We start from the raw sequence: 19,639 nt of genomic DNA, 5'->3' as shown, positions 1-19,639 counted from the left end.
TAATTATTTTTCTTTTATTCGGTCTCATCATGGATAATCATTGCGTAAACGTCATATGACATGCGGAGCTATTGCGGTTTTCGGGATGTCGCTTGACAGGTTGGCAAAGTTTAGGGTGGCTCGTAAATTTTTTGCCCCGCCGTGGAGGACTGATTGCAGAATTGGAGTACAAAAAATTTGGAATAGCTTTTGTGCAGAACAATAATTATCTCGCAGTCACAACTCATACGAAGTGCTTTGGTGTCCTGAGATTTCTTCAATAAAAAAAACGTAGTTTATTTCAGTGATGGTGTGCAATCTATACAGACGAACCTAGTGGTTGCAGCTCTTAAAAATAAAATTTAGAATTACGAGGGCGATACCAATGGTTTTTTATCAGCAGTGGTAGAGCGCCTCAGGGAGATTTTATTCATTATTAAAAAATTGGTAATTACATTAGAAATATTATTCAGCTATTTCGTTACTGAATTGAGGGCACAAATTTTGATAGAGAAGTAGTAGTTGCGTTTTAAAATACACTATTCAGTTCGTTTCCGTGTGCTATGCCTCGCCTTATTATTTCCTTGCCCGTTGAAAGGTAAACGCGCGAAGTATAAAAAAAAAAGTCGCATGATTAAGCATCCGCCCGCCGCGACAGCAGCGGTCCCCAGCGTTACTCGGTCGAATTAACTCTGCTCAGAACAAAGGATTTCCCACTTTTCAATGTAACATCAGAGTACACACCTTTCTAAACTTCCGACTTCGCCTAGTTGTGCTCAACAGCTCCATTGCATTAACTCTGGGGATGTTGGCCCATAATAGATAAGCACGTAATATACGATCAAGTATTTGTATTGTCTGCCGAATCTTCATCCTCGTGGCTTCAGATCGGGAAGGTGGCCTTGGCGACAACTACAACAAGATGTACCTCTGGAGCGGGCGGCACCTGACTCCGCGCTTTTTTTTCCGTAATTTATTTACAGTTACCATTGCTTGGGGGGGGGGGGGGGGGGGGAGTGTAATCAAGCCACTTGATTTTCCCATTGTTACATAGGATAATCGAAAGGTTCCTCTGAAGCAGAAGTATCTACATCCGTAAACGCTTCGCGGTAAGGCACATAGCTAACTTCGTCGCAGACAAAACGATGTGATGTTTTCAGTTCTTTCAACATTTCATGTACCTTACTTCAAAGCCACTGGTTGTTTTCTGATTCGATTTTCTTTCTTAGGGCTGTAGAAATTCTGCCACACTTTACCGTAGTTTCCTTGCCATGAGAGAAGGTATGCGTTTCTTGCTGGACTACGCTCTAGCAGTAGACGTTCGACACCAGCCTCAGTTTATTCAATAGCACGGCTTCCGGATTTTGACGCCATAATATTGTTTCAATAAGTACTTCAATAATATGGAGGTAATGAAGAACTACAGTTATTTTGTTGAAGCGGAAAATATTTAATAGCCATTGTAAATTACTTAATGTGATATTTTCCCGACTGCTCAAGCAGTGGTATAGCTTTCACGCATGTCTTGGTTTTCATTGCAGCTAAGCATATAAGAGGATCAATAACTCGCCTAGTCAAATTATACACGAATGCAGACACACGATATATAATTCCGGTGGCGACACCCATGTTCTCCTTCGTAGTATTGATAAATTCAATGCGCGATCTACGGAGACACAAGCTAAGACCGAAAAAAAAGCAGGACATGGCGCTGAGTATTGATGACACTGAAATTGTTCTGTTTAGTTTCAACTCTACGCGTTGATCTAAGCCAAAATGCAGGCGCAGCGTTGCACTTGTTAGGCAATCACTGTTTTACTCTTTTCCTCCTATCAATTCATGCGAGGAGAATGTGAAAAGATGAGATGCCTGGAGGTGCGTGATAGCGGGCATATTTTTCGAGTAACGTCACCCGCAGTTGCCCATTCGTCGCGCAAATGGCATTACTATGACCTAACTTCGTTTATCCATCCCTGGCTATTTTGGCGCTCTAAGGAGGCTTTGAAAAGATGCTTTATCAGGACCGAGAAATTTTCTCCATCCCGCTGCTTTCGCTTTTTATATAGAGTGTATGGCATTTAATTTGAATTAGCCTAAAAACTTTTTTAATAAATAGGCACAATGACTGCTTTGTTCAACGCGCATTCAGTGGCCTTCTGTAGCTACTCAGCTTTTATAGACGGACCTGGCTTTTGGGGAAATGAAGCAGCCGTGCGGTGGGAAAAATGCACCGTCCTGATAGAGAAGTCCGACATTTCAAGCCCTAAATTTAGTGTACCATCAAAAGAAAATCACTTGGTTATCGTCTCCTGCCCGCCAACTGGTAAAAAATAACTGGCAAGCTCTAAAGCCAATTACACTTTATTCATGGTCAAACTCGTCGGCGTTAAGGTGTTCTCAGTTTTGTCAGCCGTCCCTCAGTGGGCGGAACGAGGTATTTGCCATCTTTTTTCGTGTTTGAAGTTGACTCGTCAGCGTACAATATTTTCCAGCTTCGAACATTTTGCAACCTTTCCTTCCGCTATTCCATTCTTCTTCTCCGATTTCCTACTCCGATTAGGCGAAGCGGGAAATGGGAGACATTTTGTTTCGCTTGCAATAGTCTTCGTGTTGTATTATAGTAGACGTTGGCTTGAGGGAAATATACCACCTGTGGATGACACGTCGACGAAAACGTACGACTATTTCATTTGTGAATCCCTTACTAGTGAATTTTTTCTCCGGAACTTGTCCAGTCCTCCCCGCTCACCAGAAATAAAAGTGCCTATAATGTTCCAATTTATCTTGTAGCGAATTTTCCTGAAAGAGACTATCGGCTCTCTCATGTCACTTTTCTTCCGTTAATGTTGTTGCGGAAGACAGAGTAGTAAAAGTAAACAAATGTTGCCCAGCGCTCCTCCAGAATGAAGGCAATGGCTGTAGCTAACACACCTAATAGTTTTTTCTATTTTTCCTCATGACTAAGCGATTACTTTTTCTGACACATATAGAAGAACAATGACAATATGTCGTGCCGATAAAAGATATAAAAGCAGAGCACTCCAGAAACGAAAGTGATTTTATTAGGTTTCTTGAAATAAGATAAAGCGACATGATTACAAGACGGTGTTTTTTGGATTTCAGGTTAAGTTTCGGTGTGGTGACACCGACATTTTTTATTGTGCATATTTCACTCACGGACCATACGGAAGGCCCTGGCAAGATTATGCGGAAATTGACTGTTCCAAGCTTCTTCAAGAACACTTGGTAGGAGTGCGCTCAGTGTTTTAACAGCATCGAGCACAATATCCCCCATACCTCTGACAACAACGCGGATGTTCTGCGTTGTAACAGGAAGTGCACGCTCGAATTGCAGCTTCAATCCTTCACCAGAGGGCTTGATAATGGTAAATTGCGCTGTGAACCGCAAGAACATGGAGCGAAGAGCTAACTCTCCTTGTTGGCCTGAGCAAGTCTTCCATGGCGAGGCGAGTTCTATTGGTTCACCATTGTAGAAGTCGACTTGCACCATGCGCCTTCCTTCGGCACAGTAAGGAATTGGGGGCCCGAACTGGCGCAGTTTGCTCAGGCCACGCACAGTCATTCCGCCGACATCAACTCCTGGGAGGAGAGAGCGGAACCTCTGTGGGCCGTACTCGAGAACTTCTGGAAGCTTGACCAGCAGCTTGGAAAACATTTCGTCGTCTAGTTGGATGTTTGTGAAGTCACATGGACCATCTGAAATTGGAAACGCAGCAGGAAGCGCTTAGCTCAATTCAGCGAAACAGTTTCTTGCAAGGCTAATTTTCGAGCTAATATTCGCATCGCCATCGCACGAGTCTGCCACAATCAGAAAGTTGGAATGCAGACGATTGCGAAACTGTATTATTTTGCTAAAGCTCTCGAAAATGGTCATCGCTACACGTAGGCGTCTGTTAAAGATTACGCGAAGACAAGGATGTTAGCCAGTGCGTAGGCGCAAGCGGCATGCCCGCGTCTCAAGATTAGGGGATTCATTCTATCGGCGAATATATGGGTGCTTTTCGACTGTCAGCTTCGTAATAAGTTGATGTGACCGCCTAATACTTCTTTTTTCCACTCTATACTCATGGTAAGCTTGGTTCATGGTTTTTCTCAAGGGTGCTTGTAGGGGTTGTCATCTTTATACTTGCTGCTCATTGTATGTATGTATGTATGTATGTATGTATGTATGTATGTATGTATGTATGTATGTATGTATGTATGTATGTATGTATGTATGTATGTATGTATGTATGTATGTATGTATGTATGTATGTATGTATGTATGTATGTATGTATGTATGTATGTATGTACTTAAATGCAGGTGCTTCTACCCCCGCGATCATTGGTTCTCCAATTTTGCTAATATGCAGGGTTATCACTTCTAACTTATAGGGTATAAAGTTTGTAAACAGGGAGAAAGTGCCTCAGAAAGGCTGGTCTAGGGAATTTTTAAGCGTCACCTGCGGCAGAAAGCGTATTCGTACTCTTTGAACTGCATTCCTCGAAGCGGCGGACATTACTTGCAAGAAAAATTGATATGCATAATCGACTAATAAATGAATTTATTCTCTACTTTTTCATTAATTAATTTACGGCACATACTGCAATTTTCAAATTGTAGCCATTGTCGTTCCATGGCATATCCACATGGAACAAATTTAGAGAATGGCATGCATATTGAGATATGCGCCTTCACTCGAGCGGTAAAAATGCACTGTTGTTCCACTTAGTTTTTGTTTTACGAAAAGGCTCTTTAGTGCACGGGAAACGAAAAGTAACCGAGACGCCCATGTATCGCATTCTTTGAAAATTATTATTTTGGAAATGGATGTCATTTTGAAATGTCATTCCAAGTCGATATGCCTTTCAGGCTCACTGATTAGAATCCTTAAATTGCAATTAGCGCCGTAATGTATTAATTAAAAGTTAAGATGTGATTTTTGGTAATTACTCGAGTATGCACTTCTTCCAGTCTCATAAATATTCGCCGATATGAATAACCCACCTCAGAGACTAGAATTAGACGACCTGCCATATATTTTTTTGAAAATTCTGTAAAACGTAGAAATTATTGCCATGCGTGTCGCTCTACTCTGTTCAGATGAAAATGTGCACGGTTCCTTTATGCTGTGTAATATATAAATTCATCGGAATGTACCAATACCATCATTTTGTTACTGCATTTAGTGCGTCAGAACCACGTGTGTTGGGCATTGTAGAAGTATATGGCCTCGCTTCGATGACCACCTTAGAAGTTACAAAACACAAGCCGATGAAACAAGTAATATTTTATTGAAGGAATGTTTGTTTGCAGCTTTGCCGCACACTCCGGGCACAGCAAGTGAAATTGTCATCGCTAATTTCGATTCGAACAGAATTTTTTCTGCTACCAAACATTGGAAAATGAACCCATTCACGTGATTCAATTTCAAAACGTAACTGTGCTAAGATACCTAACACCCGCAATTGTGGTAGGGCTCAAGTAATAGTGTGTTTCCTCGATTAAAATTGTATATTTGCACTGCTGCTTTATTTATCTAAAGAATTTCCGATTCCAATCGTGAATTCTATCTTGCGCTAATAGGGGCATTTACAGCGTGTATTCAAAATTAAGAAGACTAGCGTACAAATCCGTTTGAATTGCCCCTCAGGCTCATTAGACATGTTTTTATTCATATTATTTCTACGGCTGACTGCTCTTTGGCTATCTTCCCCTGAAACTTTAACGGCAACTTAGGTTGAACTGTGTGATAACCCGTCAGGAGGACTCAAAACTGTATGTTATACACTGATTAGGCACTTATGAGAGTAATGAACCCTTGTAAGGCGCCGCGATCTGATCGTAGTTTGTGCATAAGCTCGTAGGAAGCTACTCTTAGGTCTGTGTTCTTTACACATACTGGTAACTTCTTCAATGCACTCTTGTATTTCGATTTCACGACAATAGCATCATTCCTGAATATTTACCACACATTGAAAAATATTGTTTCAAGTTTTCTGCAAGCGCCGCTCGCATCAAGTGATCTTTAAGACATTATCTCTTTGTCAAAGTATACTTTAGCATCTATTATTAGAGGGGAAAACTAACATCTACAATTCACTCCTTACAGTCAAGCTCCTTATTTCGAATGTAAAGAAAACCACCTTCAGAAATTCAGTTCATTAGCTATGCAACACATGAAATCGGTAATGCTACTTTCCTAAATAACAATTATATGCGAAATTTCCTGCGACTCGTCTAATATGGAAATACAGTATGTGAATGCATTACCACAAGCGAGACAACCGAGAAACACAGAACTATACACAACTTGCACCACAGAATGATGTTTCAGAGAATCGTTATGTACACTGACGCAGCAGTTCTGAAGAACAAAGAACTGTTTGCATGCATGAGTAACATTCAATCTGAATCTTCGCCAGCTTCCTGGTGGTTATTTTTTTCAGTTTCAGTTTCAGATTATTTCTTTATTAAGGAGGAGACATACATGTTTACACAACTATACAGAAGGAGGTCCCAGAGCTTGTAGCTGAAAGGGGCCTCCTGTTACAATGAGTGACAAGTAACCGCTGCTTATACTATGTCTACATAGCGATCTTTCCAACTTCCACCTATTCGTTATACGCTGCAAGGAAGGAATCCACACTATTCAGATTTCATCTCATTTTCAATGAAGGTCCAGTGGGCACAGAGACAGGCTCCCTACCACTAAGAATACTAAATCGCTCAATGTATTTCTTCGCCACATAGCCACCAAATGGCCCTTGCTTCGACACGGCGCTCGAACCCTTCTAACCCTAAAATCTCTTCTGCGACGGGATTCACGTGCTTTGAACCCTTCCCTTGGCTATGATAGCACTCAGGCTGAGAATGTTTCTTCCCCGACACGTGGGTAGGGGGAGGGGGGGGGAGGTGGGAGGGGAGTTTGCATTCTCCGTTAGTAATTTTGACCTGAACTGTTTACATCCCTGCAGAGTTCGCAATGTTTGCTTTGGATAAATGCGATAGCCAGTCCTTCACTGACCTATTTTCCCCAATTGACAACAACTACATAGGCCAAGCTATGTGCTCTGTACACGTGCTCTGTACACGTGTCGGCAACGGAAACTCGTGATATAATGTGGTTGTCCAGGGTGCAAATTTGCTCATAATATTACCTAGAATGATAACTCGCCCTGCGATGCCGTTTTATGCATCGTACTTCAGGTACTTGATGTCTTCGGATCGGGATCACTCTCGGTGAGTGAGGAAACCTATACGGCCCGCCTGTTCTGTCTCACACGGGTTCATTAATAAGCTAACTGCCACATAGGCAACTGTTCTTTCTCATATTACGCAAAAGCGTTTTGTTTTTTCTTATAAGACCTTTCCCTCAGATGCAGAAATATATGAAACATGAAATTTTCGAAAACAGACGACGCTTTCCGCGCAGCAGTATTGTCCATTTCTTCTTTTTTTTTTTGCTTTTCTTAGCTTAGTCGTGAACTGTAGGTGAACAACATTAGTCAAAGATAGGGTATCGGTGAATTAAAATTTTTATAGCCTTGATATTTTAAGACAGCTATATCTGTAGAGCCATCACCACGTTTACCTACCATTTTCCAAATGAAGGTTCGACATTATTTGTTCACGTTTAGGTTCACTGACATTTCAACAAGCAATGAAAGTTTGAAAGTAGCCTTTTATGTCGCTACATATTGTGTGAGCAAAATTAATCCATTTTTGAGCAAGATGAAATCCACGACGAATGAACTGTTCAGTTTAATTCAAGTCGCAAAATATATATGCGAAAGCGTTTGCATAGTAGATGGGCTATCTACTCTGACTCGAGGACGTGTCTAGAAGTACTAAATCGCAGTAATTGAAAACTAGTTTATTATCTTACTAAATTGCAAAAGGGCTACACCTAGCATCTCTTGCTGGTCATCAAGTTTGCTTTCAATTCATTCTGACCCAGTGATATTGCAGGCTTATATTGAACTGGATCCTTTGACCCCCTCTTATATTCTCAATATAAAATGGCAGGCTTTTTTATTCAGACTGCGACCATTACTTAGTGAGGTCACTTGGTTTGACGGCCAGGCTAATTTATCTCACTTATGAAGAAGTGACCTGTTTTTGCGCGTCAGGATACATGAAATATTAGAAAGCATGTTTATTATGCTGGTATACGTGACTACATCTGGAGGTATTTTACCTCTTCTTCTTTCATTGAATGAAGAAGTTGGGGTTGCCTGATGGCACCTAAAGTCCCAAACAGGATGCGTCAGCTGCGCACCTGCTCATCAAGTGTCCGCCGTACGATCGCCAGCTTAACGCCAACATAGCCACCAACCAACAAAGCAGACGACAACACCAACCCAACATGGCCATTTGATTTGACGGGATAAGCATCTTCTATCAATTGAGAAGGTATTTAGTCCCTGGTCTGGCCCAGACAATGACACGCTGTCATAGCTGTATGACATTTTCTGACAGTGACCTTTTTCAATTCTCTTTGAAGAAAACAAAGGGTGAACATCCTCACTATGTGACTTTGTGCACGCGTCGGTGGACTTTCAATATGTTTAGGCGCTTTAATAATCACGTTGTTATGACACACACATCGTTGATCAGCAATTCAAGAACATTTTCGTTGCACTATAAGCTGCGAATGGACCGTTGCTTGTCGCCTATACAGTTCGTTTTAGACTTAACATACGGCAGAATAAAATGATACTTTATTCCTTCGCTATTCTTATTCTCTTCTTTTTGTTCTTTCTTTCCTTTTTACGGTGTTTTATGACAGATTTTGCTCATTCTCTAGAGTTTGCTTTGGATAAATGATATAACTAGTCCTTCACTGATCTATTTTTCCCAATTGACAACATCCACTTAGGCCAAGCTATCTCAAGGGCAAACCGTCCCACACCCTCTTAGCAGCTATCTCAAAAACAGAACCGGGCCCGTTAGCAAACTCGCATTCATGGTCCCTTCAGATTTCGCTCTGCGTAATACTGTAAGGAACTCTAAAGACCACTCTAGAGTCACATTAGAGAAAGTGCTTAAAGGTTCGGTTATACAGGAAGACCGCACAGCCAACTATGAACTGCCAATTACGGGCGATGGCTGTAACAGGGTACGTATGCAGCTTCTTTACGAAGGCCTGCGCGCATTCATATTCAAGAATATGCCGACTGGAACACCCTGCAATGACAGACCGTAGCAGAGGATAATTTTTGTGCCATTGAAGCAAATAAGTCTCTACAATGATGATATTACCAATAAAACTGAAGTTTCAGACTGTATAGCGTTCACAATTAGATAAGTAAGCATGTGTATCCATGCGAGAAATTAAACTGGCAACTTACCGGTCCTGTACACCATCGCAGCACACGATGAAAAAAAGAAAGTGATTACGACAAAGAGTTTCGCAAGGCCCATGTTTACTGATGAATCTGTAAAGATATGCGGAAGTTATGCAATGTCAGATTACTAGAATCCAGTATCAGTTATGTTACAGCACTATTGCAATAGAGAAACTCAAATATACCATGTGTAAGATCTTGCAAATGATTAGCAATTGATTACACTCCCTGCTACCGTTATTCATAGGGTAACTATACACGTCACAGAAAGCGTACGAGCCATAAGCACCGGCTTCTGTTGTGTGTTCAGAATTTTACGCTGTTGTTCAGCTCATAACGTAATGCATCTCTCTTTAAATGTGAAGTGTAGCAAGTAGATATTATAATCTTGAGCTCATTGACACCGAGTTATTTTAAGTGGCTAAAAAAATTAACTTGGTGGTAGAATGAATGATGAAGACAATTTTTTCCGGTTTTGTTGGCCTTAGACGTCTTCAAAAAGGCATCCCTTGTAATTATATTCTTACATGCAGCATAAAACATCTCATGCTGTTTTTCTTCAAGAACCCGATAAAGCAATACTTCGCACAGCCAGCCGCGAACGGCTATCGAAAAGATCGTCTAGAAATTTGCACAAGAACTACCAACAGTTAAACTGACATTTTATACAGGTGAAAAACTCTGTTGCCTGTTTCTCTTGCATGTTTTATTGAGTATTCTATCTCAACATCATAATAAAATACAAGCCCTACTAGTTCTTATATATTTCAATTCCTGGACAACGCGTTTGTGCTCTAATTCAAGGTGATGAGTGCAAACTACATCATGCCGCAAGGACAAAGTAACTTACTTTCGGGTCGCTCAGTTGTGCCCAGAGTGCCGTTGCAGAGAGTACTAGTCCTGTAGCCTGACTATCCTCTGTGAACACGAGCTTGCCCTCTCAATCGCCCTGTAGAAGAAGTTGTGAACAATGCTTCTTTCCAACGGCTTTATAAAGAGCAACTTTACGGGCGTCTGCGGGCCCGTGATAAGTTAATATCATGTTGAATTTGCAACAGCAGCGACGTTGAGCGTGACCCCACTTGCAATCTTAATGGTGATGCCTGCCGCTTCCGTTACTCCCTCATTGACTCTAACAAGGGCTTATTCACCGCAGCACTGAGACGGCTACGACGCACGCTGATTGCAGCCTAAAATAACAATCGCAGACATGAACTCGGCTCTCTCACCGCTATCAGTGCCAAATAATGATGTTCATTCGACCTTGGGCTTGGGAGATTTATGCGTCGAGTAATTGGTCAGATCCGCTGCTTGATATGTGGCACGTGTGAATGTACTGCTAAAAGTGCGAGTCCATGTTGTATGAAGCTGTTTAAGCAATGCATGTAACGAGCCCATTCTTTCTTGCAACATGTTTGTACACTAGGCACTGTAGTCCTCCACTGTGTTTGCAGGCTTTACTGGGACAAAACCTGTTTCGGCTCAATGAGAACAGCTCCAGGTATGAGAAGAAATGTAATTTTTTTTTCCTAATATCACATGCATGGAGACATGATGCACTAATTGTCGAGGACCCTGCCATTCCTGCTAGATGTTTCTGTTGCAAGAAAGTGAGGCAACAAATGGCCCAGATATCTTTCAGCACTTCAAAGCAATGAAGCGAGCGAAGGAACAAGACGGAAACGCCGTTGAGGTGGTCGATCGCAAGTATTTTCTACAGCATTCTTAGCATTAGATTAACCGACAAACTTAGATGGCCAGTGTGGCACATCATTCGTGTTTTCTTGCGACTTTGTACGATTCACGTTTTTTTACAAAGCTATCATGCTCGTTTCCTTGGTTTGTTGAGAAGACATCGAGCAGCCACGCAGTGCGTAATGGCATTAGCCTTACTAATAATATAATATTGGTAAAACGAATGGAGGACCTAGATTGGCAGCGCTGCATGGAATGCGGGCAATTTCATTTGATTATACATCTTAGATATTAAATTGCAAATTTGACTTTAAAATTTATTACTTTTTTTGCAAAATGAGCTGTTCAATGACGATGCAGAACTAGCAGATCCTAATTTTTGTTCCCATGGTTTGTCCAAGAGAGCTTCGCGAACAGCAGCGTAAGATGCTGCAAAGATTTGTCACTTTGACACAAACGGCAAGACTGCGACCGAATTGCTTAACGGAAGAACGAAAATACGAATGTATCTTGGCGTAAAGCTACGCTATTTCTTGTCGGACGCCTTTAATTTCTTATGCCTTCGGAAAAATAGCTTTTATTATAGGATTCATGGCCTAAGTTGTCACATACAGAAATCGTAGTTCTGCATTATCACGAGCCTTGCTGTAAATCGCCGATGAATTTACCCAGATTTTTCATCCCTGACATTCCACCACGGCTCCTATCTTCTGCGAAAGGCACAATTACACGCACAGTGTCTCACATTTAAGGACTTTGAGCATTGTGGCCTCTAGATCAACTACGTCGACCCAACCTAGCGGCGTCAAAACTTATTCTAATGAGTTCGTTTTTTTTGGGAAAACGCGAAATTTTCGGTACATCTTATATGACACCGCTTCAACATTAACAGCACGTGATATAAAGCCGCGCTGTTTTCCTTTATTTCTTTTAAAGTTAACGGGCGTCTGTTTGTACAACACTGCATAGAAAGTGTTGTACAATAGCACAACACTTTCTATGCACGATAAATGTAGCGGACAATTGATCCAGTGACGAACGTTTTACTGTCCATTCGTTATCATTTCGAAAGTCAGGTCTTCCATTAGCGTGCGCCTCAGCGTGCCTCCAAGAACTAATTTAATCGCGCACTTTATATTCGCCACATATGTTTCATTCAAATCTGGCGCCATGTGATCAGTGAGAGCTGAGATAAGGGCGGGGCCGCGTCTTACCATGGTGTTCATTAGTGATCTTGCACATTTCAGTCATGGTATGCATTATGTCGTTGTTTGCAACAATGCATCTTTAAAGGAGGGGAAAAGATAATACTCACTTTTTCAGCTGTGTGAAAGATCTCAACGAAAGATGCTGCAGGTTCAGAACATCGTGCCTAACTCAGCTTGTAAAAGCAGGAAGCAATTGATGCTCCTTATGTTGCGATGATTCAGCATCGACAAATAACTGCACAAATTTGCTTTATGTCACAAATGTTAGGGAAAGTGCACGTTGGATGACTACTACAATGGACACACTAGATCACCAACAAACTGGATGACAGATAAAAACACTTCTACGGCAATAATAATCAATCAATTGACTTAAAAAGATCCTAGTCTACTAGCTGCCTAACATTAAGAGATCACCATTGCTCTAGCAAGGAAAACGCTGGCCTAGGTGTGAAATACTTAGCTCCACCTATATTACAGGAGAAGGGACATCACGAAATACTTTATTTTTCTCCTATATCCATGCTGGCCAATATAGTTTTGTGAATTATACAGTGTTCCATGCTGACAAACTCGCATAAATGCCGTGAAATTTTACCTGTACGTTGTTGAAGCTATTTTGGTTTACAGAAGGTATTCTGAAGAAATCAGTAAGTGAATTACATCCCCCATAATAGTGTGACCTGGGCGTTTTGGACAGAGCCGTTAAACGCTAGGCGGTTACCATGAAATTGGCCCTCTACATTCACAAAGAGATAAGTTCGGACCAGGGTGAAGTCGTGACAGAACCACCAGAAATTGAGCAGATTATTAAACGCTTCCAAAGAAAGAACCTTGCCGACACTTCAAATTGTAATAAATTCCACCTATGGGTTCATGGCTACGGCAGTGATCATTACTTCGTAGTAGACATGCGCTGATATGAGGAACATATTTCAATAGAAGTAGAAGAACGCAGTGGTAAAGCACGCGTACAGAGTTATTATGCGTTAGCATTCCTAGGATATTTCATATACTTTATGGGGGTTATCTATCTGATTTCTATCTATGTTTGTACCTATGTATCTACGTATGTTTTATAAACTGTTTCCCGCCAACTTAGGTCCCTGGCAGTTTGGTCGAATGTTTAGCGCATTGGGTTCCTGTGCTGAGGTAACAAGGCTTGTTCCATTGAAATTGTGCCACGGAGTATGTACAAGATACGTGTCGCTCTTCAACAAACCTCTTTCACGCGACATGAATCACTGTAAATGGGGGGACTAAGTAGAGACCGCACTTTGAAGAAACTCTTTGACGCTGAATTGAAGCACTGGGTATGTGCACCTCCCTTTCTGCTAAACTTAAATAAACGTTTTGCTGCCAGTTGCCTGCTCAAGTATTTCATTTGAATAAGTAGATTTGTGCTAATTTCCGCGGGTGATTTACAAACGTTGTCGAAACGTTTAAAGAACGAACCCTGTACCTGCAGTCATTCTCATTGTATCATTAGTCTTTAAAACAGATCATGTGTAAACACTAATAATTTGGTCTCATGATAAACCATTTCTAAGCGAATGTTGATTAGGATCAAAGAAATGGGTCTTTTGTAAAAGCTGAGTGCTGTTAGCTGCAAATTACGTGTCCAAGTATTTTGAAGGGTATGGTTTACAGGGATATAGGGCCGTTGTTATTGACATTAATTTTACGTCCAGGTTCGAAAGCAAGAATGACGTTGCCAGTTTTTCAACTCTGCGTAAGTGTGCGCTAGTTAAAGATTGCTGGAAGATCTTATAGAGGATTAAACTGCTATAAATTACTGTTAGTTGGAGGATATTTGTATTTATATCATCAATACCGAAGCCTGTTGATACTTTCAGAATCTTTATTACAAGTGTGATGCCTTCCGTAGGTAATCCAATCGGGCTCCCGAATTTATATTGTCTGCACACAACACCAGGAGCATTTTAGTGTTCTTCCTTCGTAAATACGTATGTAAAGAATTAGTTAAAACATGGGCAGATTTCTCATGATCAATCCGATTTCTGTTTTTCTACTTTATTATCGAAGTGCAAGAAAGGAAAGAGCGCGCCAGAATGTTTTGGACTGTAAGTATTACTGTGCACTTGTCGTGTGATACGGGCAACCCATATTTGCAGCTTGCAATTCACGCGGTCCCTTCTCCATTGCTTCTTCAGCTCCCTCCTGGCATCCCACAGATGGACAAGGTGTGAGTCAATGTCGGAATTAGGAGACGTAGTAGCGATCGCACGTGTTGTTTTCTCAAGATCTGCTGTGAAGCCTGTGAGCCTGTCCTCGTACCCACCCCCTTTTGGAGCAGGTGGGTAGGAGACAACCAAATGAGAGCTCATTGTCACACAGTGTTGGTCCAATACTCTCTGAAAGGTTGCGATTAACTGGTGTATACCTCATTCGAGGACCTGCTAAGGTAGTAGTAGCACTAGTAGCAGTAGTAAACTTTATTAGGAAGGGAGTGGGGAATGGGTTCCAGGTCCAATGGCTGACTCCCTTCGTCCAGGGCTCCACTGCCCTTGGCCGCCCGATGGACTTGCTGGAGGATTGTCCTCTGCAACCCCAGGGGTGAATTGGCAAGCTGCACCTCCAGGAATTTCTCGCAATGAACGTTTTCTTACTGGCGCAATTGAAGCATTTTTTACATAGCAGTCATAACATTTGTATCGTATTTCAAAAATGTTTGCATTTAACATCTTCCCTCATTTCACTACATTCGGGAAAATTTTGTACCCGGTTCTGAAAATTAGTGTGCTATACTTTGTCATTGTTGTATAAGTATTTGCTTACGATTGGTCTAACCAACTGAAGAGTTGTCTATTGCTCAACCATAACATGGCCCTAGTTACCTCAAGTTATGAAATCGCTGCAGCCTTTCGCTTCCCAAAAGGCAGTGGGCAACATTTATAAATGCTTGAAGCACGACGGTAAACAGGCAGAGAACGAGGTTTTAGCACCTTGAATTTAGCTCCTGTATAAACCAGACACGAGAAAAACTAGTTGCTCATTATTGAAAACATGACACACTGTTTCTCCAAATATAGACGTCTTAAATTATCAACATTTTTGGGTATATTTGTAAAACACGGCTCCAATGTTTCCTTGACCTAATAGTCTCACCTTTTGAAAAAATAGTACTGATTTTCTTTTGTCTAGACCATTTCTCTGTTGGCCTCCCACCTGCATTGAGCTGTAATGACATGCGTGGGGGCTTAAGGCTATGTCCAACTTTTCTATATCACTTATGAGTTTCAGCAAATAATTCACGATGACGTCAAAACTCACTTCAGTAAAGAGAACAACTGTGCATAAAGAAAATTCACAGAAAGTTTCACAAATCCATGTGCATTTTTTTACGTTTATTGTAATAGAATGAATTAGAGTGCACAATGATATACTTATGAAGCATGCTTGAGAAAGTTTACCACGGGGTGCTTTTGTGTAGCGACACTTATTTCAGTCTAGAAAATAACTCACTCGATGGCTTTTCCCAAGACTCTATCAAATGCAAGAGAACACTCCCACTACCACAACTCATTGACTACCATAGGGAAGACTGCGCTCAGGATTTGACAGGACAAGCGCACCTCGCTACCGGCACCATCGACAACACTGCGGAGACCTTCAGTTGTCACAGGAACAGTGCGACCCATCAGTTCCAGTTTGATGCCTTCGCCAGAAGACTCAAGGATGTGGAACTTTGCGGTAAACCGGGAGAACGTGGCGCTAAGGCTGAAGTTACCTGCGCACCCTGAGCAAATCTTCCGTGGCAACGATAAAACGATATGGCCATAATTGACGAAGTCTACATGTAGCACGCGGGTTCCTTTGATGCAGTACGGGAACAGGGGTCCGTACAGACGGCGATCGTTCAGGCCCTCCATTGTGAATTCACCCACTTCGAGTCTAGGCACGTGCGGCTCGATCTGCTGTCCATCAGACAGCTGCATTTCGAGGAACCTGGTGAGCACCTGGGACACTTCGTCGTCGAGACTTAGGGCCGAGAAACCACACGTAGTATCTGTGCCCCCCCCAAAATATGTTTGCTGTAGAATCGATATGGTAATATTTTTACTGATCAGAATACCACTACGCTAATACTTGTGCCTGACCCATTTACTATGTGGTGCTGTGGTGGTGCAAGCTGACCCAGTGACGCTGCCAGTGCCGTCACGCATCGTGTAAGCTATCACTAAGAACAGTGAGCCTTGACCGCGCTCGAACGAAGCAGAGTCACCCCCTTCGGAATCACTTGTAGGGATTGGTATGGTTGCGGTGCCAGTGATGCCACGCAGGGTGAGTGTTAGCCATCACAGAGAACAGCTAGCCACGACCGCGCTAGAATGAAGCGGAATGACACTCTTGGAAAGCTCTTGTAGGGGTTGGTGTGGTTGCTCAGGGCTTCACCCGTATGCTGTATAAACTGCTGCTGCGTACGGGCGAGGCCTTGACCCGTAGGACTTCCGAAGTGTCTCAGGGCTCTTAAAACAGCTTCACTCTATTTCATGTGACCGTTGTCAAATTTCCAACCATCTCTGAAAGCTCTCCATTTTTTTGGCACATGGTGGCAGACAATGGGACTGGTGACGGAACCTTGAGTCTGTGGTCAACTTGCCTGGTGGCATAACGCGAATTGCTTTACAGTGTTCCCATCACGCCGTAATGATTGGCGCCCACGTTTTACTGAAGTAGCCAAGAAGCAAATGACGTAGGTCATCATCACATTTGTGAGTGATATATTGGGGTTGGTATTAAGGCCCGGCTGCGTGTGCCTCTTCACGCCCTCAACTGCTACATCGAGTAGCCGTTTAGCATTTATCTGAGACTTTCTAAACAATCCAGATGTTTTGTTTCTGGGGAATTCAATGGGTTCGTGCCAACCAAAAGAAAAACATCAGCGCTCCTTTATTAGTGGTGTCGTCCGCAATGACATGAAAGTCTATTGTTGAAGTTGTCTGAGGTGTAATTGTGATCGTTCTCATTACATAAAGATCTTTTGATCTTGTACCTGTAGTTATAGCCCAGATGCCATGTAATGCGAAGCATTATTTGCAAAATTAATTTTTGATCCATCTGTCCTATCGTCCCATCTAGCTATCAATTTACCGTCTGACGTCGTGATGATATACAGGTAGTAGTAGTTATTTCAACGGGGCAAATACCAGTACAGGCATGGGGGGGGGAGTGCTCAGGCCCCACCAGCTTCGCGAACCCCGTATATATATATATATATATATATATATATATATATATATATATATGCATACATATTTCTTGACTTGGAGAAAACTTCGTAAGACTTCGAACAATCGGTCTCTGAAGTGACGGCCTCATGAGCATTTGAAATATATTATAGTAGGGGTAGCTCAGTTTAAAAACGTGAGGTCTCTCCCACCACCAGGAGTCTGACGTCTCTCAGTGGTGTAATCTTCCTTGGTGTAATTGTCGTATATTTCACGGCCACTAACACTGCTTCGCATTCCTAGTGAAACTGCAGCCTCTCTCTGTTTCTCTTTTTTGTGTGTGATTTCAACAGAAGCGCCCCTGCACATGAATGCTGTTCATTCTGATTTCGAGGAAACCCATCTTCGGCTCATTCTAGTTACTGGGAGAATTATACAGGGTGCCCAACACTCCTGCATCAAGAATTAAATAACGAGCAGTTGTGTTACTCGGAGGAAACATAGGGCATATTCTTTCCAGTACAGTGGAGTAGCCGCCAGTAATTCTTTCATTACTGAAATTTAATTTAACAATTGCAATATTAAGTAATTCGAGAAGTGCTGTCCTAATTACGAAAGTGTTAATGAGGCATTTGTAGGCACCCCCAGGCACCCACAAATGACGTCATCATGCTTTGTTTTGAGCGACGTACTAATAATGTGCAATTTCTTTCGACTGACAAAAAACTTCACGAAATATGAAAAATACCACGTGACTGTGCTTCCACCAGTATCCATAAAGCAGTGCCTTCAAATAAGCTGATTGAAAGGAACTGCACCCGAAGCGACAGCGTATCACGAAAGGAGCACCAACAGCAGGTTTCCTACCTCCCTACGTCACACTTATTATTCGCATTTCAAGGCTGACTGTTCACATTGATAACAAAAGTCCCTTGAACCGAGGCACCACTCTGACCACGCACGAAACGCGAAAAGCAATGTGATTGACATATATAGCATGTTTCATGATGGCTTTGCTCGAACCGATTCGGCAGAGTGCGCCGCAGCTATATTTATAGTCAGAAAATTGCTTCAGAACAAAGCCAAATTAAAGTGCCGGTTTTAGTCCTCTGGTCAGTGTATACATGCTGCAAACACAGGTTCATAGTCTAAAATAAAAGCGAAATAAACAGACTTGGAAGTGACCCACGTGTTGAGAAAAGGCAAAGCCGATGCGTTCAATAAAGTAAATAACCCCTTCTAAATGAGCCGAATTTGCAATCTGGAGGTCTGCTCAAAAAACAAAACAAAAATACATCACATTTCAGTGCGCCCTTATTTTCTATGAATTCGTAAGTGCCGTTGAACACTAGTGCCTGCCTCGAGGACGTGTTCCGATAGGTCTTCTTCTGCAGCTATGCTGTACTGAGTGCACTTTATCACACCTTCAGTGGCTTTCTTGATAACCCACGCTCTAATTCTACGGCAGACATTCGTTATCCTTGTCTTGAGCTAATCTGACATCCGTCTCGATCATATAGCGAAAATCATTCACATAACCTCAAAGAAAGAAATCGGGTGGAGAGAGGGCAGGTGACCTAGCCGGCCAATTTACAGGCCCTTGCCTTCCAATCTATTGCTCATGAGAATCCGCATCCAGTCAGTTTCGTGCTCGGCTGCTCCAGTGTTCGGGTGGCAGATACCGCAGAAATGGAAGATAGTACAGGTGTGGCAGATCCCACAGGAGTTGAAGACGTGACAGCGGGACTTCACTAAGAAACACATCCACCACTCTTTCAAGGATTTCATCCACGCAACACGGTCCAGTGTGCCTGTGATGGAAGATGGGACTGATTATAGCTCCGGCGTAAATTCTGCACCCCACATTGAACGACCACTGGTATTGTTGCCGATTGCGCTTTACCGAGTGTGCATTGTAGTCACTCCACTACTGTGCATTCTGCAAATTTACATTTTCGTTTCCTTGAAAATTGGCTTCGTCTGTGCAAATGATGTTGCACTAAAGGTCTGGTGATTCATCCTGTTTTTCGGGAACCAATTCGAGAAATCTAGACGATTCTACACGTTCCTATATTTCAAGCACTGGTACTGGTTAATTGGAATGGGCGAAAGGCCATCGTTTCGAATCCTTTAAACTGATGACTTATAAATTGGTACCTGGGCGGCCACGTCCCCGCACTCTAGCATGAGAGTTTGAGGTCGTAAATTCTAGA

At 42.2% G+C, this 19,639-nt stretch overlaps 1 long non-coding RNA gene across 1 annotated transcript; it reads right to left on the bottom strand.

Annotated features, from left to right (window-relative positions):
• Positions 1 to 3,019: 3,019 nt before the first annotated feature.
• LOC129380074 (uncharacterized) lies at positions 3,020 to 10,279 on the bottom strand. The gene is made up of 3 exons (XR_011895445.1): positions 10,182 to 10,279; positions 9,335 to 9,421; positions 3,020 to 3,696 (listed from the first exon to the last, which is right to left on the bottom strand). It is a non-coding gene; the product is annotated as an uncharacterized lncRNA (long non-coding RNA).
• Positions 10,280 to 19,639: the final 9,360 nt, after the last annotated feature.

The sequence above is a fragment of the Dermacentor andersoni genome, chromosome 7 (assembly GCF_023375885.2).
Source record: "Dermacentor andersoni chromosome 7, qqDerAnde1_hic_scaffold, whole genome shotgun sequence".
NCBI classification, from domain to species: Eukaryota; Metazoa; Arthropoda; class Arachnida; order Ixodida; family Ixodidae; genus Dermacentor; species Dermacentor andersoni.
Note: the sequence above shows the minus strand (reverse complement) of the source record. Positions and strands in the feature narration are given on the sequence as shown.